At 34.9% G+C, this 24,698-nt stretch overlaps 1 protein-coding gene across 8 annotated transcripts in view; it reads right to left on the reverse strand.

The window, feature by feature from the left end:
- The window catches only part of LOC129756263 (MICAL-like protein 1), a 105,777-nt gene that overhangs the window by 67,237 nt on the left and 13,842 nt on the right, over nt 1-24,698 (reverse strand). For 5 of the 8 annotated variants that reach the window (XM_055753078.1, XM_055753074.1, XM_055753073.1 and 2 more), the window contains exon 2: nt 23,175-23,956. The gene's annotated coding sequence lies outside the window, so the exon portion shown is untranslated. Of the gene's footprint in view, nt 1-23,174; nt 23,957-24,384; nt 24,651-24,698 lie in introns of those variants that run through there. The other 3 variants (XM_055753075.1, XM_055753076.1, XM_055753077.1) reach the window with 3 other exon arrangements.

Genomic DNA, 24,698 nt, shown 5'->3' on the forward strand with positions numbered 1-24,698 from the left:
GGCATTAAATTTTGTGTCAAGGGTCGGCAAAAGGGTCGTACATATAAACTGGTTAATGTTTTTTCGATGTTGGCGTTATTATACATCGGATTGTGATGAAAATTTTCACATGAGTGTTTTGAGGTATGAGCAATCGATTCTAGGTATCAAATTGAGAGACAGGGGTTGGCTTAAAGGGTCGTCCGTATTATTTGTTCAGTGTTTTTGCGATATTGTCTTGATTATGCATCGGATTGTAATGAAAATTGGCACATGGGAGTACAGGTAACTTATTTCAGGTGTCATGTTTTGGATCGTAGTTCAATAAAGGGGTCGCCCATATTTGTTGTTTACTGTTTTCGCGATATTTTCGTGATCATACATAGGATTGAGATGAAAATCGCCCGATGGAAATTACAGGGTTGCTAGCGATTTTTCGTTTTGAAATTCCAAAGTCTTTCCCGGTTTTTCCACGGTTTTTTCCCGGTTATAAATGATGATTTTCCCATTAAATATACTCGTTTTTAATATAAATCATGGTGAATAAAAAATTTATTGTAAAGGGCCTCAAGTTTCCAACAATTATACCCCAAAACTTGTTAACCGGCTTGAAATAATGACAAATACTTAGGCGTCTTTTAATACGCAGTCTGTTCATATCAAATTAACAGGTTGTCATTATTTTTTTTAAAACGAATCTAACGAAATTGGCATCTATTCGTTGTTTTGCTCCACGATTTCAATAGTTTTTTTCAAATAAACAAATCGAGATCAATTGATATTGAAACTATAATGTAACATTTTTCAGCCACTGTGAAATTTTCTAGAATTTTTATAGAGTTCTAAAAAAGAAATGTATAGTTTACATAGAAATATGTAAAAAATACATCAAAACATAATATAAAATCAGCTTGTCAACGTGAATGGGGATTTGTCTTTCAAAACTTAAAAGATTGCAGAAAAATATTTAGTTATTTTCTGGATGCAGTTATATTTGTTATGCAAATCCAAAGACATGTTTTCGAAAAAAAATGTTTTTTTTTTCGATACAAAACAATGAATAACTTTAGTAGTGCTCTAGTGATTCGAACTAAAGATTCGTGAAAATATAGAAAATCGTGTATAAGACAGGGCTGAACTTTAATCGTTTGAATGTAAGATATTATTCTGTACCAGGGTAAAGACCTTAGATTTCGACAGGAGCTTCTTTTCGATACCATTTTAACATAAGACATATAAACGAGAGAACATGTTCAGTCTTTTGGACTCTCACTTATCCAGGTTTAACTGTAGTTAGTTTTGTCGATAATAGTTTCATTATTTAATTTATAACATTGGAGTTATGTTTGTGAGTAAAGGTTGATACGGTCAAAATTTGGTCAATATCAACTTGACTTATTTCTTTCAATTTTGCATTTAAAAAACCTGAACAACCCTCATTTTGAAGGCGTGTGTGTGTGTGTAGAATGTTGCTCCTAGTTTGATTTTGGAATTCACTCTTCAGTTGTCAAAATGCCGTCCAAGGAAGAAGAGCAGCGTATCAAAATTTTGCTCGCGCATCGCGAAAATCCGAACTACTCGCACGCAAAGCTGGCAAAATCGCTAAAAGTTGCTAAATCAACTGTTACAAATGTAATTAAAGTGTTTGGGGAACGTTTGTCGACAGCCAGGAAGTCTAGATCGGGGGGAAATCGAAAACCGGAAGCCGCTGAGACGACAAAAAGAGTTGCCGGTAGTTTCAAGCGAAACCCTAACCTCTCTCCTCGAGATGCCGCAAATAAGCTGGGTGTATCGTCTACAACCGTGCATCGAGCCAAAAAAACGAGCCGGACTATCGACTTACAAGAAGGTAGTGACTCCAAATCGCGATGCTGGCGAAGTTTGACTGCGTGGTAATGGACGACGAAATCTACGTCAAAGCCGACTATAAGCAGCTTCCGGGACAGGAGTTTTATACGGCAAAAGGAAGGGGAAAGGTAGCAGATATTTTCAAGCACATGAAACTGTCAAAGTTCGCGAAGAAATATCTGGTTTGGCAAGCCATCTGTACCTGTGGCTTGAAAAGCAGCATTTTCATAGCTTCCGGGACTGTCAACCAAGAAATTTACGTGAAAGAGTGTTTGAATAAACGTCTGCTGCCTTTCCTGAAGAAACACGGTTGTTCCGTACTGTTTTGGCCGGATTTGGCATCTTGCCATTACGGTAAAAAGGCCATGGAGTGGTAAGCCGCCAACAACGTGCAGGTGGTTCCCAAGGACGAGAACCCTCCCAACACGCCAGAGCTCCGCCTAATTGAGAAATACTGGGCTATTGTCAAGCGGAACCTAAAGAAGACCAAAAAAACTGCTAAGGACGAGCAGCAGTTCAAGGCAAACTGGCTTTTCTCGGCGAAGAAGGTGGACAAGATGGCTGTACAAAATCTGATGGCAGGGGTTAATCGTAAGGCCCGGCAATTCGGATTTGGAAAAGCGGAAGCCTAACTGAATATTTTTCCTGAATTTTATACAAATTAAACTTGAAAAAGAAATTCAATTTGAGTTTTTAAATAAACGATTTTACCGATTTACACGCGTTTTCCCTTGACCAAATTTTGACCGTATCACCCTTTATAAGCACACTTGCGGAGATCTAATATTGCCCCGCAATTTGTTGAATGTAATGAACGAAAATAAGCGTTTATGAGATAAATCTATATCAAGACTGTCAAAAACTATTCATAAATTTAGAAATAATTTTGAAAATACAGACCCCGTTCGTTTTTGGCAACATTCGATTTTGGCAACATCCGATTTTGGCACATGTGCCAAAATCGAACGGTTATTAGAAACAACATTACCTTTTAGTTTTCGTTATAACAGGACCAATTTAAATCAGACAAATACCACTAATACGTTTTTGTGTTCTGAAATGGTGATAAAATGCAACAATAAAACAAAAGTTTAAAAAAAAATTATTAAGTAGGGGAGAGTGGGGTATCGTGGGCCATGGGGAAACGTGGGCCACTTTTAATATCTCAGATGTGTGTTGAGATAAAAATCTCAAACCAACTGCAATCGTCGTCGCTTTGCGTGAGCATATATTTCTATATGTTGTTGACTGAAATACACATCATACGTTTCTTTTATTTAACAAGCTAAAAAAAGCTAGAAAAATTTCCTTACATAATTAAAAAAACATCCGCTAATTTCATCGATGGGGAACCTAAAGTGCATAACAAAAATATGCTCATACGCTTATGATCTTAGTTTTGTCATGATCTTTCACGTGAAAAAGGAATTTTTGATGAAACATCAATAAGTCACACAAACGCAACCAATTTGCAAATCATAGCTTGTGGGGAATCGTGGGCCACACATCATGAACACCCTATATTTTTATGTTTTTATACACATTCAGAACTAAAAATACGTTTTTCCTATCTGTTGAGTTTTCTTATGCCAAATGAAGAGTTATGAAAAATATTTTGTCCATCCTATATAAGAAATTTTGCCAAAACGTTTGCGAGCCAGGTTTTCGAATGTATGCGATCATACACAGCTCTCTTTTTTATTTCATCATATGAAATTGCTTTAAAATAACGAAATGAATTAGGAAATCACAGTTTTGGGTCAACTCATAAACTTTGCATGGTATTTGGTCAATTTGGATTTGGTGGCCCACGATTCCCCACCATTTTTCAAAATCCATAAAATATTGCATTTTTTCAAACAGTCCGAATTTGGGGAAAATAACTTATTAAAAATAATTAAAAAAATACCTTATGATACCTTGAAAATGTAGAAAACCATACCATTTTTTATTTTCATTTTATCTTTTATAACAAAGAAGTTATGGAACAACGCAAAAAAGTGGCCCATGATTCCCCACTCTCCCATACTAAAAAATGACAAAAAGATGAAAATTTTAAAAAGTTAAAAAACAAATTCAAACAAAATACTGAAAATGACTAAAACCAACTAAAAAATGATGAAGAACGAAAAAAACAGCAAATATGACAAATGAAACCAAACATTATAAACAAAACAAGATAAGTGCAAAATGCATCAAAAACATGATGAAAAAGAATCAAAAATGACTAGAAATGGTCGGAAATTGACTAAAAACAACGTTTTTGATAATAATATTAGTTATTTTGTAAAAATAACTGATAAAAAAGTGGAGAAAAAAACCGTTCGATTTTGGCAACATTCGATTTTGGCAACACAAAATGTACGAGCGTGTTGCCAAAATCGAACAGGGTCTGTATTTTTGAAATTCCGTGCAAAAATCTCAAGCATGACAATTTTCCCGGTTAGGTGCCGAAATTCCCGGTTTCCCGGTGACGAAATGAAATTCCAAAGTTTTTCCCGGTATTCCCGGTTTGCTAGCAACTCTGAAATTACGAGATATGAACAATTGATTTTGGTTAGCACACGAGGTCACGGGTCGTCAAAAAGGGCCGCCTTTATTAACTGTTTCCAAGTTATTCACGTTGTTATCAGATCCCGGCAACGTTACACGATTTGTCTATGTATCGTGTGACCAACATCTTTTAAACAAGTGCTCGTGAATCTCGTTTTTAAGCTTTTTTTCTTCAGATTCTAGCTTTTTTTTGCCTTGAGAGCATAGGAGATGAAAGCTTAAATCTGAGGAAAAAAGCTTAAATCTGAGAGATGTGCTCCACACGGTTTGAATAACATTGCCGGGATCTGGTTATTATATATCAGATTTGAAAAGAATACATCAGGCCCGATTATTTATTCACAGTACACAATCCAACTGGCCTGCTGTGTTTAGGAATGTGTTGATCAAAAGTCGATCACGCTTCTTATGCACTTCCCGGCAATGTTATACAAACTTTAAGCAGATTTCGATGTTGGAGTTTTTCACCGGTAAGAGCAAGAAGAAGATGTGTCGAAGTTCGCCTCCAAATATCTCGTTTGGCTGGCCATCTATCTGCTCTTGCGGACTGAGGAATGAGCCTTTCGAGACAAAGGGCACAGTAATTGGCGAAATCTACAAATCTGACTGCATCAAGAAGCGCCTTTTGCCGTTCTTGCAGCAGCACGACGAAGCTCCATTATTTTGGTCAGACTTGGCATCATGCCACTATTCTAAAAGTGTTCTCAAGTGGTATGAGTAAGGTTGCTAGATTGCCCGATTTTTATCCGGGTTTGCCCGGATATTTAATACAAAATTTGGGAACCGCCCGCCCGGATTGGTTGCCCGGATTTTCTCGAAAAATGCCCGGATTTTGCCAGGATTTATTCACTCCAATTCAGATTGGATGAAACAATAAATTTCGAACTGAACATCAAGATAGATAATATTCAAGTGTAAGATAAAAATTTAACTAAAAATAACATCATCACCGATAAGGCCGATAAACTAATTAACAAACATAACTAACGGAAAGTAAATTTTTAATATAAATTTTTTAAATTCAACAAAATAATCAATTGATCAATTGACCTCAAAACAATTCAAACAAGTGACATGTGAATGTTTATTTCTTTCCCAATGTCATAGGCAGTGATGGTAAATTTCGCCCGTCACGCTTGACCCAACTAGTTTTGTTTCATCAAACGACTGGCACTGTTCTCAATTGACGGAGCCTCACTACTCGCATGACGGATAAAGCACGACAACAATCAACATTTCTACATCATCGACTGGCGAAGCTCCTACACATGGTCAAAATTTCTCCTGACAGTGACTGGCAAATCTCTTCACACTTCGATCGGCTGCTGACGGCAGGTACAACTAATTGAACGACTTGCTGGCAGAGAGCAACAATAGCAATAAAAAACTGAAAACGATGCCAGCAAGCTCAATAATAATAAATGCTTTTCTTGTTCCTCTTCGGTCGTCTTCGGCTTGCTGGCAGGAGCAACAATAATAATAAATGCGTTTCTTTTTCGTCATCGGTCGGTTGAATGCGATTGCTTGACTAGGTTAATATTTTAGCTTCAAATGACTGGGGAATGAATGACCGACAAACGAAGTGACTGGTCGTTAAGGAACAGTCAAATGAGTTTGACGGACCAAGAGGCTCAACAGTCACAGTCATTTGACTAATGACGTTGAATTATGCCAACCCTGGTCATAGGTAAATAATTTATCAATTTTGAACCACTGTGTTGTATTTTTGACTATGAAACTAGTCAATTTGTGAGTATTTGTGACTGTAATTCGATATGAGACCCTCAGAGCCAAAGAGGTATACATAAGTGACAAAATGGTCGATTTTGAGTTAATGATGCCAAACGATTCTTCATATTTAAAACTATATTTGGTGATTTTTTCAGATTTTTAGAATTTTATTTACATACTTTTACGTTCGAGGGGAAAATACAAATTTTCGAAAAATGTATAGAAAATGGCCAAACACAACAACTTTAAAGAATGTTTTCTCGATATAACCTTTCATGCACTTATACCCCTTTGGCTCCAAGGGCCTCATATTTCATTGCATCGATAATTCATGAATTGTAGAGAATTTTGTTTTTTGAATTTAACGATACCACACCTCGCAACTCTTAAAAAGAAATTTGCCGCCAACTTCTAGAGCCACTTCTACGCGCAATCATACCCGAAGGCCCTGATGCGACTTCAGCCTGCGCTGAATTGCCCACGCTTGTGTGAAGGTCCACGCCAAGGCATTGCATTTGGCTTGGTCTATGAATGACAGCGTGCGCCTTCTCAGCACAACTGCAACGTGTTGATGATCTTCGGCAAACCTTCGCCAAAACATCCAACCATAAATCTCACACACCAAGCGCGACCGAAGGAAAATAAAATAATAACAACCAAACAAGGAAAACGTGAAGCCTTCCTTCTTTTTTGAGGTATAGTAAAGTATGTGGCGCTGATAGTTCTTCTGTAGCAGCAGAGCAGAACTCCTGTCACAGTCCTACATCCTAGCGTTATGCCTACGTGCCTGATTCATGGAACCCGCCGCGCCGCCGACTTTCATTGAGAAACACGATCCACTGAAGCTTAATAAACTCCGGCGTGGGACCTTCCAAAGTGCAAAGCGCCTCAATACTGAGGAACAACCCTGAGACCGCGAGAGACGAGACATCATCATCAATAGTTATCCTCGTGGAGGGTATCTCGCCTATTTGTGATCCTATACGGCAACTTAAATGATCGCCTTTTTTTACTAGTTGCTCTCAGCTCGTTATAAACGGCTTTGCGTAATCGACGACGACTCTCAAAAGAAAGGCTATGTGCGCGCGCGCAAGACTCTTGTTTTTTTCGCGCTATTTTGTAAAATCAATCATCGCTACCATTTGGTACCTACCCCTAGTTGCAGATTTTTTTTTCGAGGGGTATATGCTACGACCATCTATGACATTTACTATTTTAGCAGCAAGGCTTGGCTGGCTAGCCGGCTTGCATGGCGGTTTCTAACGAGGAGTTTTATGTAATCATCCTAGGCTAAAACTAGATTCAATTGGATGCTGCTGAGCTTGTTATGGGAGGAACCAGATTTTATATTCGATTTTTTTTTTGGAATCGATCGATTCGTTAAGTAGGTTAGGTAGGTACCAGTTGTCGTTTTACAATGATTTAGGTTCGACTATCATCCTGGTGTCTTTTGGTGTTGTTTTTGATTTATTAGAGACGGTATGTCATAAGCTACCTTATACAGTATGGGAATGACTAACTTGGCACTACTATTAGAAGGGCTGCAGTTTATGAACTGGACCTGTCTCCAAGTTATCTTTTTTATGACTTTGTTTTTCATTCAGGTTTTTTTTATGGATACCTTTATATTAATAACTCATTTGTTAATGTCAAATAGAGCCCTTACACGTGGTTCCTCAGATAATTAATTCTATAGACTTTCGAGAAAAAAATTGTGTTTTAGACGACAATTTGCGGCAATCTTGGAACCGCAAAACTTTCCAATCGTGATGTTGCCTTCACGTGAAATGTTTGTCTGGATTTAAATTTTGATAAAATTTACCAGAAAAGTCAATCGATTGGTTAAGAAAAAAAATATTTGAAGAAAAAACAATTTTTATGCTTTGTCAGAACACAATATGTGGTATGAATAAGAAGATATCAATTGCTTCGATAGCTTTTACTTAGCTCGAACTTCAGAATGGCAAAATTTGAAAGCATGTGCTCAACTAGATATGAAAAAGCAGAGTGGAACATTTACTTTCAACCAGCTTCGGATTAAAAATATGCATGCCATTCGAAGTATTTGACTTACAAAACTGCTCGAAAATATCAAAAGCAATTACTAGAGCTTTATTCATATCAGCCAATGTCACAGAATCCCTTATACACTTAAAATTTAAATAGTGCAACCCCTTCCCGTCGTCATATTTAGCTCAATTTTGGCGTATGGCCTTCTGATAATTTCCTTAAATCACCTAAGTCGTATTTACAAGTGTTCCTATTTTCAAATAGGTATTAATCAGGTCTAATTTGGTAAATAAATTTAAAAAAAAATGCAAAAAATATTTTTAGCACAATCACTAAATTTTTATACATAAAAATTTTTATAATTCAACAACCAGTCTGGGGAAAAATGCATCGTGTTTCCATATGCTGGAATATGATTTTTTTTTTACATCACGCGTCTGATCAATGCAAACGTTTATTTTCATGATTTCAGCTTATATATTTTTCTGTAGTATTTTACACCTCTAAATGTATGCAGCACCCGTAGGCTTTTGGTTATAAAAGCTTTATCAGACCCGTTCCAGCGTGACATCACAACGTGTGCTAAACAAACTTTTGGTATGTTGTATGTAAATTTTACAGTTCATATTACACATTGAAAAAAATCTTGACTCTAAGTTCAGAATCGCTACAATATGGGATTAAAAGTATTTTTATTGAACGAATAGTTATCAATATGGATGACAAAACTCCTCAGATCGGCTTGTCCAGTGAAAGAGAGTGCAATTATTTTCATCTGATCCTCCAAGCTGTGCGGGAGAGAGATAAATCGCACTGAAATCAAGAGTGAGATTGTCAACACATAAGAGTGAGCGAGAGCATTCACATTCGCTGATGAAGAGAATTCCCTTCTCCGGACAAATCTATTGCGCATTGAGTTGAGGAAAAATCTAAAAGCTAACACAGTTTATTCTTGGTAAATATGTTCACGAGAAAAGACGCTGGTTTCATAACCAAAGGTGCCAGAGGTGTTCTGATTTTTCGAGAAGCAGCCCCGATTTTAATTGCAATTGATTTTGTAAAAAATCAGTTAAACCTCTTAAGCCAATGGTAATCTTCGGTTCAGATGATATTTGAACGGTGTTTTTTCGGTATAAACTACTAGCCACCTAACTTCTTATCTCTTCTGTTGCATAAATGAAGGCGTATACAGCACCGTTATTTCGCCTTAATTCATGCAATCTAAAAAGAGCTGCATATCATTTCCACCAATCTACTGGGGTCCTGTAAAAATCCTGGTTTTTGTTCTTCGCGGTGTCCTGATTTTTTTTATGAAACCCTAGGACTAATACCTCACCACCTGTCGAACGCTACCTTTTGCAAAAAACAAGAATTCAAAACAGCTAACAGCAGTGGGCATGGTAGCGGAGAAGAAATTGTTTATATTTTTTTCTACGTTGTGTGGTGGGAGTCTAAATAATTTTTTTCTTCTTTACTCTGAGGTGTATGACTGAAACACAGGGCGCTCTTTGTTTAGAATTCTCTTTCTCCCACTCGGATGCAAATGCTCTCACACTTGCAGTCCGAGTCACTGACAGTTCGTGTAAACTCGGGTAACGAGTGGAGCACGATCAGCGAAAGAGGATCACACTCGGAAGCCGAACTGAAAACAGTGTTGTTTTCTCCCGGCTCTTTGTTGTTTGAGAAGAGCCGACCAACCCTGAGTTATCATAATATAAGCAAAAGAAATCGTGATGTCACAACGCGCCACTTTTTTCACTTTTCTGATTTTTTGTACAAAACCGCTTTTTCTGATCTCCTATTTGATCAAACTTTATGAAAATTTCAGAAAAGTATCAATTCAGTACAACCAACAAATTTTTCAAATTCTCAATTTCAAATTTTGATTTCAATTTATTATAGGGTGATTTGCAGGTTTTGCAAAGCGTTGTGACGTCACGAAATTCTACGGTCAGCTACATTAAAATTTGTTTATAAATAAAAGTACAAAGTATTAATCTCAAAATTAATTCTTAATTTCCTAAAAATGCTTAGAAACTCAACAAATAATATGATTTGGTGATGAAAAAGATCCATTCATTCCCAAAAAATTAAGAGCATTGAATGCAAAAAGGCCCATACAAGCAGATAAGGTTTGCAACACTACGCACATCAATTTTATTCGAAATTTATTTATGCGATCACGCGAATATTATTTGAAAAAAATAACACTAAGAACAACTTATTCGTAAAACCGTTGAAGTGGGTTTCTGAGTTTTTTAATATTTAATAATTATGAGAAAATAAACGGGTTGAATTTATCGGGAGCATTATCATTACAATTCTTTTTTATTTTTTTATTTTGAATTTTAAATTTTTCATATTTTAAAAAAAATATTTTTATATTTTTTTAACTTTTTTTTTTTAATTTTTTTAAATTTTTTTTTTAATTTTTTTTTTTTTTTTTAATCTTTTTTTTATTTTTTTTTTATTTTTTTTCATTTTTTTTTATTTATTTTTTATTTTTTTTCAATTTTTTTTATTTTTTTTTATTTTTTTTATTTTTATTTTAAATTTTTTTTATTTTTTTTATTTTTTTTATTTTTTTATTTTTTTTAATTTTTTTTTATTTTTTTTAATTTTTTTTTAATTTTTTTTAAATTTTTTTAATTTTTTTTTTTATTTTTTTTTTTATTTTTTTTTATTTTTTTTTTATTTTTTTATTTATTTTTTTATATTACATACTTTTTATTTTTTATTGTTTTTTATTTTTCTTTTTCATTTATTTTCATTTCTGTTCTTTTTATTATATTTTTTTATTTATTTTTTTATATATTTTTTTATTTATTTTTTTTTTAATTTAATTCATTATTATTTTTTCAAAATTCTTTTATTTATTTTTAATTCTTTTATACTTTTTTATTTCTTTATAATTTTTTTTTAAATTTTTTAATTTATTTTTTTCATATTAATAATTTTTTTTATTGGTTTTTTAATTTTTTTTTTATTTGTTTTTTGAGGTTTTTTTCTAAAAAAAAATTTATTGTTTTTTTATGTTTTTTATTTTTTTTTTTCTTTTTTTCTTTTTTATATTTTTTTCTATTTTTTATTTTTTTTTTCTTTTTTTATTTTTTTTCTTTTTTTCTTTTTTTTTTTATTTTTTTTTTCTTTTTTTTTCTTTTTTATTTTTTTTTCTTTTTTTTTCTTTTTTATTTTTTTTCTTTTTTTTTCTTTTTTACATTTTTTTTATTTTTTTTCTTTTTTTTTCCTTTTTTTTCTTTTTTTTTGTTTTATTTTCTTTTTTTTATTTTTTTTTATTTTTTTATTTCTTTTTTCTTTTTTTTATTTTTTTTATTTTTTGTCTTTTTTTTTTATTTTTTTCTTTTTTTTATTTTTTATATTTTTTATATTTTTTATATTTTTTATATTTTTTATATTTTTTATATTTTTAATATTTTTTATATTTTTAATATTTTTTTTATTTTTTATATTTTTTTTATTTTTTATATTTTTTTCTTTTTTTATTTTTTTTATTTTTAATATTTTTTATATTTTTTTTTTATATTTTTTATATTTTTTATGTTTTTTTAATTTTTTATATTTTTTATATTTTTTATATTTTTTTTTTAATTTTTTTTATTTTTTATATTTTTTTTATTTTTTATATTTTTTTTATTTTTTATATTTTTTTATTTTTTATATTTTTTTATTTTTTATATTTTTTTATTTTTTATATTTTTTTATTTTTTATGTTTTTTTATTTTTTATATTTTTTTATTTTTTATATTTTTTTATTTTTTATATTTTTTTATTTTTTATATTTTTTTATTTTTTATATTTTTTTATTTTTTATATTTTTATATTTTTTATATTTTTTTATTTTTTATATTTTTTTATTTTTTATATTTTTTTATTTTTTATATTTTTTTATTTTTTATATTATTTCATTTTTTTTAATTTTTTTTCACACAAAATCGCCTAAACAAATAACATTTTTTATTAGTTTTTATTTTTTTTTTACGACACGGGCTAACTAATATGAAGTGGTGGATACAGATATAGTTACATCTACCACCACACATTAGTAGGCCAAGCGTGGCTCGCCCTACAAGCTGAAACATGCAGTGCGAACGAGCAAAAAGATAAGGCCGATAAATTAAAAATAATATTAACTTTGGTATTATTTTTTGACTTTCCCCAAATTCTCACTGGAATCTTTAGCAAAACTATTTTGAGGGATTTTCAAGCAGCATCTTGCAGCACCTCATCACGGAACATTGAACAATATTTTCCATAAACTGTAGAAAGTATTTTTAAGATATTTTTCAATGAAAATCCATTTTTATGAAAAAAAAAAACGAAATTGCTGAGGGGGGCGTTGAGTTTAGAAAATAAATTTCTATAACCAGTGGTCTACACGATGAAAATCTGCCTTCGCCATCACTAATATGTTTCTGTCAACAATTTATTCGAATTGAAGAATTCAGAAAAGTTATTTAGAAGATTCAATATAAATTGATCCGAGCTACAAAAAAAGTGATTCTTATTCTAGAGACATTTTCGACTTCATTAAATTAAAAAAATACTTAACAGCGGGTTTCGAAACCAAAATAAAGACAAATGTTAGAGTTTTGTGGTTTCGGTTCATTAAAAGAATCCATTTATTGATTTTCTCAAAATACGGAGCTTATTCACTTAGTTAGAAACAGGGCTTCTCTTTTAAACAGTCAAGAATAAGAAGATTAATGTAAAACGAAACTTTTATCATTGAGAAACATGAGGCGGATGGAATCAAAATAAAATTTTCCATTCGTCAGTTTTTCCGGCAAAATTAGAAAAATCGAAGCCTCTTTTCAGTTTCATACTGTTTCCATGAAGCGAATACGAAATAAAATACAAAACCTAAATAAAAATTTCAATTTACTCACAGCTCCTTTAACTTAGATCATGGAGCTGCCGATTAGAAATGGGACTTAATTCACTAAGCACATACAAACAGGTAAACTAATGTGGGTTGAAATTCAAACCTTTTCCACGGAGTCTACTTTCAACTACAAAATTATAATAATACCTATAGCTTATCTGAACATTTAACATACGACTTGTATGAATTGAATTAAACTATGCACGTTTTTCTTATAATTTGGTACCTACTTTCCCTAATTTCGCATGAGCCTGTTTTGTTTACGCATCCAATAATCGTACATTAGCGGGTCAGGCTGCTTACAAAAAAATTCAATTAGGAGGCGGCGTATACGCATCGCTGATTCTCGACCACTATTCATACTGCAGAGTTTAGTAAAGCATGTAAGCAAATAAGTTTCAGAAATGAAACTTGAACATGGGTACACCGCAATGATATCGATGTCTGCGTAGGGTGTGAAATAAACACTTCTGCTCGAACTTCTTAGGAAATTTCGTTAATAGGTACAGGTGGAAAAATTGTGAAAGATCATGCGTTATGTGGAAAGAATGGCCTTAGGGTAGCCTACTAGATGAACACACATATGTGTGTCATCAAATTGGATTTGAAAATTATGGTTAAAAATTTGAAAGAAAAACAGGCCATGAATGTTATAAGTTGATGAAAAATTATTTAATTTTTCTGACAATAAGTTATGCGAAAATTTAAAAACGTTACTTTAACTTAACTTAGGCATAATTTTCCATGACAAACCACATTTCACTCTCTGTTTTCATACAGTGTTCCAGGATATAACAGATGAAACACCGCAAGGTGAAACGATAGGATTCAGACCAATGAAACCTTTTCACATGAATAAATTCACAAGAGAAACTGCGAGAACAATCCCATCAAAAAGCGATTTCCCTTTCAAGAAAGCTACTGACCGTTTTTGTTTAAACGAGCGCGCTGGTTTCAGTTTCATTCACCATAAACGTTTCGAATCGATACAGTTTCCAAGAAACCACCTAAGGTCCCCGCGCGTTGTACGGGTTTCTTACGAACGTCGACGACGACGGACGTATCAAAACAGGAAAATGAAACTAAAACAAACATCTAACGCAGAAGGAGAAACATAACTACCCCTACCTACCTACCTATATCTACCATATAAGAAAGTCAGAAAAAAACTGCTCAACCCCAACGATCCCCTAGCCAACAAACCAAAATGCAATCATCTATCTTCTTGGGGTCCCTCCATTATTTGTCCGGGTTTTGTAGATCACAGACGACCGACATACGGCTTGCTTGCTTGCTGGCTAGCTATCAGGCCAGATCAGGACCGGATTTCTCGCTGGACCCACAAAACAACAAACCGACAACCCTTGCACTGACCAACTTCTCTCAGAGGTTAGATCGTCTTAGGTCTTAGGCTACAAACCACCACCTAACTATGCCATAGGATTGTGCTTTATGTGCGCGCCAAATCGTAAAGCTCCTGCGCGCGCGGATACGAAAATGATGTATGCAACCTGGAGGTTTGGGCGCGCATGGTCTGGAGCAGACTTGTAAACCATCGACATTTTCTCTGACAGTCGCACAGCCTGCTTTTATCAGTTTCATTGTTCGTGCCATCAAACGAATGCGACCGAAAACTTGCCGAACAGTCGACTACCATCAAACGAAACGACATTCATTCTTCTTTGTGTGATTGTCGAACGAAATTTTGTGTCTTGGTACACGAGAGGGATAATATGATGGTCAAACGACCATTATTCCCGACAGTTTACGACATCGCCTATCTCTTTCACGCAGCAGAACTTACAGACTCAATAAGCAAATGCAATCTTTTCTATTCACTCCCTCCTGTTGAAAAAAAATTCGCCACTCTGCAGCGCCGGGTGATGTTTGGATGTGTTGGTCGAACAATGTGGAACGATTATCTCGATTATCTACGCAAGAGGGATGAAAGTCAAACGACTAACCACAAAAAAGATCAAAATTTCATTTGACATTTTTTTGCTCTCCGATCAAACGATTGCGCTCTCCACGATTGTCACGAACGATGTGTGATGGTAGTCTCCGGAAAAATTCAAACGATGGTGACCACTTACAAGCCTGGTCTGGAGCGATCAGTTCCATTGCTTTTGATGAATGTTTAAGCTTCAAAAACTTTCAGACTTCGAATCTGTACATATATAAAAAGCAATTTGTTTGTTTGTTTGTTTGTCCTCTTCACGCTCCTTTTTTTAAACTCAAAATTAAGTAGTTTTGGTTCAAAACAGCGCTTCAGTGGCAGCCCTCAACTTTGAATTTGACTGGGCAATCGCAAAACTAAGTTCTGCTAGGCATACTCAATACTAAGTTCGACAGCCGAACTCAAATTTAACCTTTTTATTCGAGGGTTGTTTATTTTCAAGAAATTTAGGGATGGTTAAAATTTTTTGTACCCGGAGGTCCTATTTCATTGCAATTACAGAACCGTGAAAAGTTTTGACTCTCCCGGTCAAAGAAAACGGTTAAATTAGGCATGGGTGCTCATTAGGACTAGGAATGATGAAAAATGTTTTCAGATTTTCGGATGACCGCTTCTGAAGGGGGTCGTCCATATAAGACAAACATTGTTTTCGCGATATTGACGTAAATTTTCGTCGGATTGTGATGAAAATTTGTATATGAGGGTTTTGATTGATGGGCAATTGACTTCAGGTATTGAATTTAGGGTCAGGGATCAGCAAAAGGGGTCGTGCATATCAAATGTTCAATATATTTGTGATATTAACGTTATTATGCATCGGATTGAGATGAAAATTTGGGCTCGGATATTTTTAGAGACGGGCAATCGATTGCCGATATCAAATTTTGTGTAAGGAGCCAGCTAAAGGGGTCGTCCATATTAACTGTTCCCTTTTTTGCGATATTGACGTTATTATACATCGGATTCAGATGAAAATTGGTACACGAGAGTTTTGAATGACGTGCAATCGATTTCAGGTATCAAATTTAGTTTGAGGGGCCGGCAAGAACTTTTCAATATTTCCGTTATTAACTTTTCAATATTTTCGTGATATTGACGTTATTATACATCGGATTAAGATGAAAATTTGCACATACACCCAAAATTCAGCCTCTGTGCCAATGGCGTGTAGTCAATTTCATAGCATCATTGGTACAAGAAGATAACGCGACCGGCACTGATTCGATTTGCGCCCACCGGCATTAACTTCCCAGCGCAACCGAATTGCGTATGTCTGAATGAAACAAAATAAAAATGTTTTCGCGTCCCTCCCCATCGCATCACAAGCCGAAGAAGGATGGAAATAAATACCGGCCAACACCAGGCAGCCAGCGAACCGAGCACTGTGCGTGTGAATGTAGCAAAAGCAACAACAAAAACTTCCTTCTAATTCAATCAACCGGCAAACACGGCTAAGCTGTGCGTGTGTATGTAGCAAAAGCAACAACAAAAACATTCCTTCAATTTACCGGCAAACAACACCGGCCAAGCTGCCCGGCTTTAGCAGCTGTGTATATGTAGCGTGTGTATGTAATAGCAGGCAGTAAGCAAAGCACAGTTCTCATTCAATGGGTTTCCCGTTCCTTCACTCCCGTTCCCTTTCCCGTTTCCATCTTAAGACAAAGGAATGCATTGAAAGGAGGCCAAACGCCGGGAAGCCGCCGTTGTACGTTTTTTGTGATTGATCGGTAACAGAAAGCCTATGACAAATATACCTCGTCCTGCATGAAGCTCGAATAGTACACTGGTTAGAATGTCGGACTGGCAAGACGATACTATTGGTGATGTGAGTTCGATTCTCACTACAGCGCTGTGGTTTTAATTTTTATTTTCTTGTTTCTGGGATGAATTATCCAATAGGAAAGAAATCCCATAAAATGTTTTTCTTGTTTCGCTTGAATGTAGTGGTCATCATTTTGGTTGGGAGCCGAGTCCTTATGCCAGTTACGGTTTTTCAAACATACCTACTTCGGCACAGTGCACATTTCAGCGCATTATCGGCACAGAGATTTGCTAAATAGGCATTGGATTTTTGCAACCTCTTCTATGGGTGTAGGAATTATTAAGGATGAACTATTGATTATAATTATCCAATTTTGGTCAGGGGTCGGCCAAAAGGATCGTCCATATAAACTATTCCCTTTTTTGCGATATTGACGTTATGACACTGATGAACTGATGTACAAGCTCGAACAAAAAATCTTCAGAAACTTGTGTAAAATTTCCAGTGCTCTCTTTTAAAGATGCCGTTAAAAAGTGACGAAAAACAGTGCCATCTATTGCTTGATTTGTAACTTTTGAACGACGCAATAGATGGCACTGTTTCTAGATAGCTCTTTTGAAAATAAGAATGTTTCGAAAGGGCGCAATGGTATTTGAACTCATTAATAAATAAATTTAAATACAATTAGATAAATTGCTCTACATAATAAGACGAACTACGAATCAATTTCTGCTTAGAAAAATAGCATCATTATAATGTAGTCACTAGAGAGACTGACGAAATGACAGATATACAAGCTGTAATTATTAAATTCCAGAAGCGTATTCAAAATTTCAAATGCTATTATTTAATCAAGCCGAATCAACTTTTGAAGTACCTGATTCTTGAAAGAGCGCAACTGTATAAGATCTCAAAAATTAATAAACTAACATCGTAGACAAATGGACGGCTTCAATATATTCACAACAAGGTAAATTCATCTGGTTATTTTTACCTTGATTCTTTTTACTAAAAAGAACTAAATAACAACTTTGAACAAGCCAGACGAACCAGTTATTTTATTAAGTTGAGCTACGTCTCTCGAGTGGTTAGCGTGGTAAGACGGTAATCGCTGGTTCACTGATGGCATGGGTTCGATTCCCATCTCGGTACTGGGTGTTAAATGTTAATCTTAAGTTGTCCACGTCATTTATTCAGTCTGTAAAGCCTTAATCGGCCAAGACGGTGTATGTCTTTTCACTAAAATTAACAATCCAACGAAGGAATACAGATCCTAAGCTACTCTGAGCGGGCATTTTCACGCATCATATCTGTTTATATTAAGTGCTTCATGCTAGTTTGAAGCAATTCGAAAACAGCTTTAAGCGTAAAACTTTGATAACGCAAACCATAAATGTGTAACGAATCTTCAACATCAATTTGCTCGAAACTCGTCAAATAGATACGACCTTTTCATAATTGACTAAAAGTTTATTATTTTGTTTTGTTTACATTTCATTTTCTTCTTGACAGTTCTCTCTAGTGTCCTTGGAGACATCTGGTGGCTCAACCAAAAAACATAAATTGATTCAAAACGGTTGTCGGGACTTTACACACTTTTCAAGGCTTAGCTTGTACATCAGTTCATCAGTGGTTAAATATTATGCAATGGATTGGTTTGAAAATTTGCACAGGGGAGTTTTGAGGGAAGGGCAATCGATTTCAGATATCAAAGTTTGTAAAAGAGGTCACTGTAAGGGGTGAAATTTTTTTGGTACTAATTCTGTTTTTATGCAACGATCGAGTTGTAATTTATACACGGGGGTTGGGACAGTCTGATTTCAATATTTGTATCAAACGACAAAAAGGGGGTCTTCCAATTTAACTGTTAAATTTGTATTTGCAATAATAACAAGAGTCTGTATCGCATTGAGACGAAAATTCATATATGAGGGTTTTTCTCACGGTCAATTGATTCCTGATTTCAAATTTTGTACCATACGACAGAAAAAGTGATCGTCCATATAACGTGTTCAACATTTTTGCAATAATTGCTTAACATCGCATTCAGAAATGCATCTGCAAAATGCTTGGCAATTGACATTCATTCAAACTGTTCATAACATATTGTAAGTTGAAAACGAAACGGAGTTCGTATGGGATCAGCTGGTACTTTGTAAATGTATGAGTATTGTATGTATGTTGGTGTTCCACCATGGGTGCACGGATTCGCCGCAGTTTCTGCCTAAGTATGTATGTGCTCACATGCTTTCTTAGATTATTAAGTTCGACAAATCTCTAATGCAGCGTTATGGAGTGAATGTACTGCGTGTGTTGACGTAGGTATATTTTGGAAGAACGAGTCAATCAGATGGGCTAGTTTACTTAGAGGGTATTCCGGCATCCGTGTATGTATATATCTGGCCAACTGACAGCTGATTGAACAGTCTTATTATATAGTCTGTTATAAGAGAAAACACATTTTACCTGTCGACCATTTATGGACTTCGAACACAAAAGTTTTCTTGCCGATACCGGAAATCGAACGCAGACTCGCGCTAACCTATCTGCTAGATCAAATCGGAGCTCTTTTGTATAAATGTATGAGTAGTGTGTCGCAAATTCGTAAAAATAAGTTCCAAATGCAGATGATTCATTTTGAATTATACTTGGTTTTGATAAGTGTATTGCCATGTTATTTCGGATTTGGATTAAGAAATTTCGAGCCGCTAAGATTAAACAATTATGGAAGAAATGAATTTTATATTAATTGTTCAACCAAGTGTATGTGTATTTTGATTTTGATATAAGTAAGGATAGTTTTAAGCGTAGTTTAAGTAACCACTCATTTTCAAGCGGATTTGTGCCAACGTAAGAACTTAACTACACAATAAACACACGACGTATTACAGGACACGACACTAAACGTTCTTACAAACGGAAAAAAGGATTCAAAATTACCTTTTTTGTCGACCGGTTTCGGGCTCGATGTTGCCCATCTACAGGACGATGTCCGAATTTTATCGAACTGTATTTGGAGTTTAGAAGCTCTAAAGTCTGCGTGAGGCAGCATGGGCAGCAAATTATCCCCACTTTTGGCTGAAGTTTTTATGAGCGACTTGGAAGCAGATTTGGAGAAAAGAGAAAAACTTTTCCCACGTGTCTGGTGGCGCTACGTCGATCTCATCCTTGCCTCGGTAAAGGAGCGTTATCTCACGCAGACTTTAGAGCTTCTAAACTCCAAATACAGTTCGATAAAATTTACTGTAGAGAAAGAAATTTATGGAAAACTCCCTTTCCTTGACCTGTTAATCTCAAGGAAAGAGGACAACACCATAAAATTCGGAGTATATCGGTAACCAACCTCAACCGACCGATACCAACCACTTTGGTGCGCAAAAACAAGCCGCTTTCCATTCTATGGCGCACCGCCTGTACAATATCCCAATAGAAAAGGTAGAATTTGAATAGGAAAAGCATAAAATCCTTGAGGCGGGTTTTTTGAACGGTTTTGACAACGAATTTGTCCTCAAAATTCTCCGGAAACATGCCAGAAAAAAGTACCGAAGTGATGCCACCACCTTTAGGCCAGAGAAAGAAGAGCCCTATAGAGTTAGCCTGCCATTCCACCCTAAACTAACCAATGGGATAACAAAAATCCTTTCTCAACATGGTCTGAAAACAGCATACAAGAGCGGCAACGCCCTTAAGGATCGGTTGGTCTCCTTGAAGGATAAGATCCCGCAAGATGAGAGATCCGGAATTTATGAAATTCCCTGTGATAGTTGCTCAGCTGTTTACATTGGCCAAACTCGACGTAAATTTAAAGTTCGACTTAAAGAACACAGAAACGCTGTAGACAACAACAGGGCCAATGAATCTAGCGTAGCCACCCACGCAACGGAAATGGGTCCCTCCATTAACTGGGAAAAAGTGACCTATAAGAAATGTGTAAGAAAAGCCTCACATTTGAACGCATGGGAGTCGATGTTCATAAGCACTTCAGAGAAATCGCTAATGAATGAAGATGACCCACCAATTATGTCGCCGCTTTTCACCTTCACCAAAAGAAAAATTTAAAAAGGAACCATCCTTCGACGAATACTATGACACTCGTAGTACGATCCTGCCAGTAATTTCTTCGTGTGATCAGTCGGACATCGTCCTGTAGATGGGCAACATCGAGCCCGAAATTGGTCGACAAAAAAGGTAATTTTGAATCCTTTTTTCCGTTTGTAAGAACGTTAAGTGTCGTGTCCTGTAATACGTCGTGTGTTAATTGTGTGTTTAAGTAACCAGTCTGTATGATATTGAGTTATCGAAGACCGTGAACAATAAATAAAATAAAATAAATTATTCCGGTTTTACATATTGCAATTCATGCAAAAGAATGTTTCTCAATTAGAAATGCGTTAATGTGTTGTACAAATTAATTTCTCAAATCTCTCAAAAAATGTACCAAATTAAAAAAAATAACAATGCTGTTACCAAAAAGAATTATAAAAACATATTTTTTAAGTAAATCAGCTTGAAAATTCTAACACAATGTGACTAAAGGATGCTTCTTTCATAATTTGAAACAAACGTTAGTACAATAAATGAAGAATGAAATTTATTTCAAAATAAGCTAAGCTTGATTGACTACTCACATCCACCTTTAGTCATTGAATCATAAATGCTTCATTAACGTTTTTTTTTCGTATGAATGAAATTAATTTCAAAATTCCATATTTCCAGAGCAATGCTTGAATTTCATTTTTAAGACGAGTTTTCTGAAGTGTTATGGATTCAATTTATTGCTAGAGTTCAAAAAGACATACCACCACGGTTTCTTATATTGCGCTGATTTTATATCAAAAGTATGCTCATATGCTTACTGTATTAGACATTTCCAATTGAAGAAGATGCTAATGTGTCTTTAAAATTTCTCTTCGTCATATCATCATCTTTGTCTATCATCATCCTCATGATAATCATTCTTTCAAAAACAAAAACGAACCAATAGGAATAAAAATCTATTAAAAAATCAGTCAAAATTCAGCAATAAATATAGTTGTTTGGGTCAAATCCGTACGCTCTGTTGTTGCCATAAGAACGTTGTAAATTAATGAAAACATTGTAACTGCTTTGTCTGGAAAAAGAAAATGCCTCAACAGTGTTAAAAATAAAAACAACAGAGTTTCATCATTCAACAACAAAATATTGATAAACAAATTTCATGCAAACATTCAAACATGTGTTCAAATGCTGACTCTGTTGAAAAAAATTATGTTTTAAAAAAATTTAGGAAGTTTTTGCCAATTTTCAACATTTTCATTTTCAAATTATAAATTTGTGAAAGCTCAGAATCACTTAGCATGATTTTGATAAAACTTGGCCTGTTTGTTTTGATAAAACATTCATACATTTTTTGAAAAAATTCCATTTTTTTTTCATTGAAAAATACAGTGATTATTGTGAAGCAATCTTCAATTTCCTGAAGCTGTATCTTTTTTTCTGTCATTGTACACTTGTACAGAATTTAAATTGTGATAGCTGAACTGAAATGTGTGAAAATTTCATGAAAAAATATCAGCTTGTCAATGCTTTTTTGAACGCCACTATAGTTTTAATTCAAAAACTTCAACCGAAAAGTTTAATAAATAATCAAATTTCCCATGAAACTTGCAGTAAGGTTTATTGAGCTTGATTTTTAAGCTGATTGAACAAAATTTATGGATTTCATGGAATTTTTTTAAGTATCAGGTTTTCGCTATTTTTTTTTTTTTTTTGAATAGGTAATTCAAATATTTTGACGAAGTTTTTAGTCATAACACAAACATCGTTCTGTGCTCTTTGAACAATGTCCAGTAAACTTTTACAAAATTATCAACAACCAAACTCAGGTTTTAGTGACAACCTTTAAAAACATCTTCAATCTTGATCCTTTCTGTTATTTGCATATGATATTCTTACTGCTTAAGAAATGGCTAAACACATCCGAAAAATGTTTTCCTTGAAAATATATGGAGAATCGTTCCGTATAAACAACACCAAACTGATGAGTTTTACAAACGCCTCATTTCTTTACAATTTAGAGATCTATTTTTGGATGAGCCTTCAGTAACATCATTTACTTTTGCAGCTCCTATGCAATTTAATTAGAGCCGGAAAATCAAAGCGTTCGTTTCTGGAGGTCATTTGCGTTCTCGAATTTTACTCGACATAAACGCAATGGTCAATCAGACCGAACAGAACTCGCTGGCTTCTTCAGCCAAGAGTTTCGATCAAAAACTTATTCTGTTCATTTGTTAGAGCACGCCATACATCCAAAAGCTTTATTTTAGAAGTTAACAAATGTAATGATTTGTGTACCTAGAATTTTTTTACAATAGATTAAAAGTTTGAGCTGAAATAAATCGTCCTCCAGAATCAGCGTTCGTGCTGCGTTAGTTTATTAGTTAGAAACTTACCTGGTGCTGGATTAGTCAACATCAACTTTTTCTTTACAGCAAACTGCGGCCGTTCGGTCTCACTATACGGCTGGCATATGTGTTGTTGCTAACGTTGTTGTTGTTGATATTACGATTAGCCAAATGGAAAGTGCTCTAAACACGATTCGACGACGACGACGATCTTCGGGGGTAACGCGACTGAGCGCGCGGTTAGGAGTTTCTGTATCTTTTTTTATTATTGCCTAGTTTTCGAGGGGCTCGGCCAGTCAGTCAGTCACTGCTGCAACTAGCGGTTTTTATTTTATTTTATAGGGGGTCGAGAGCCTAAAATCCTATTCCCAACTGACTTGCTGTGTAACAAACCCAACAACACCACCAGGCCAGATTATTTGGCCTCTCGCGATTCGGGTCTGGCTGGGATATACCTTTTTTATGTTTTTTTTATCTTCTCCGCGTGGCTTCCACTATACTCTGCTAGTCGTGTTTATACGCTTCAGACCTCAACGGCTGCGCCACACACTTGGACAACACTTTTTCCTTCTTCTGAGGCGCTGATCCGCGGACAGACAAACACTGATCTCGTACTTTGTTACACAAAATGGTCTCTCTCGTGTGCATTAAATCATAAACACATTTAGGCACAACGGCTAAGCGAATTGTTTTTGTTCACTTTCTTCAGCACAATGTTACACGGGATGGCTTTCAATCATCTGTACCATCCGGACAGACACTCTTTCTATCTTGGGATATATTTCTTCGGTGGAAGTCTCAATCACTTTCAGTGCACTACACTCTGCAGCCTGTTGAAAAATATATGAACAGATATGATTAGGAGTGGTACGCAGAAAAAAAACACCACTGCACAGTTCAGCATCAGCAACATAAAAGCATAATCGTGCACGGATATGTACGTTAAAAAAAAATTTTTTTTTTTTTTTTTTTTTTTTTTTTTTTTTTTTTTTTTTTTTTTTTTTTTTTTTTTTTTTTTTTTTTTTTTGTTTCGATTATAGTCGTTTTACCATCTTTATGGCATTCGCGACTTTATCAACGTTACAGTTGGCGGATCGTTATTGAAAAACTTATCCGGTACAACTGTGTTCGATGTTTGCTCTTGGGCTCGAACTCGTGGACATCGGCTCAGGAGACAATAGACTTGCCAACTGAGCTATATCACAAGCCCTACGTTAAAAAAAAAAAAAAAAAAAAAAAAAGAAAACTTTATAGGTACCAACAACTAATAATACCCGATCGAGCGCGCAAGAAATCAGCGCCTCAACTCTGAACGCAAACACCCCGCGGGCGAAGTTGAGACTGCCACGACGCCACACACGGAACGGAACGGAACCTCAAACTGCAAGAGAAGGCCAAAACCGCAATATGCAGCCCAATCCAAACCGGGGACCTCGCACCGAGAGTCTTAAGCAAAGGTAGGGTAAGTGAACTAGAGCTCGTAACACAACGAGCAGCAGAAACAACGATGTGAAAGTAAGACCAACTAAACTGAGACTGACTTGAGCCAACGCGGACAAGGTAGTTGGAGCT

Source organism: Uranotaenia lowii, chromosome 3, assembly GCF_029784155.1.
Source record: "Uranotaenia lowii strain MFRU-FL chromosome 3, ASM2978415v1, whole genome shotgun sequence".
Taxonomy (NCBI): domain Eukaryota; kingdom Metazoa; phylum Arthropoda; class Insecta; order Diptera; family Culicidae; genus Uranotaenia; species Uranotaenia lowii.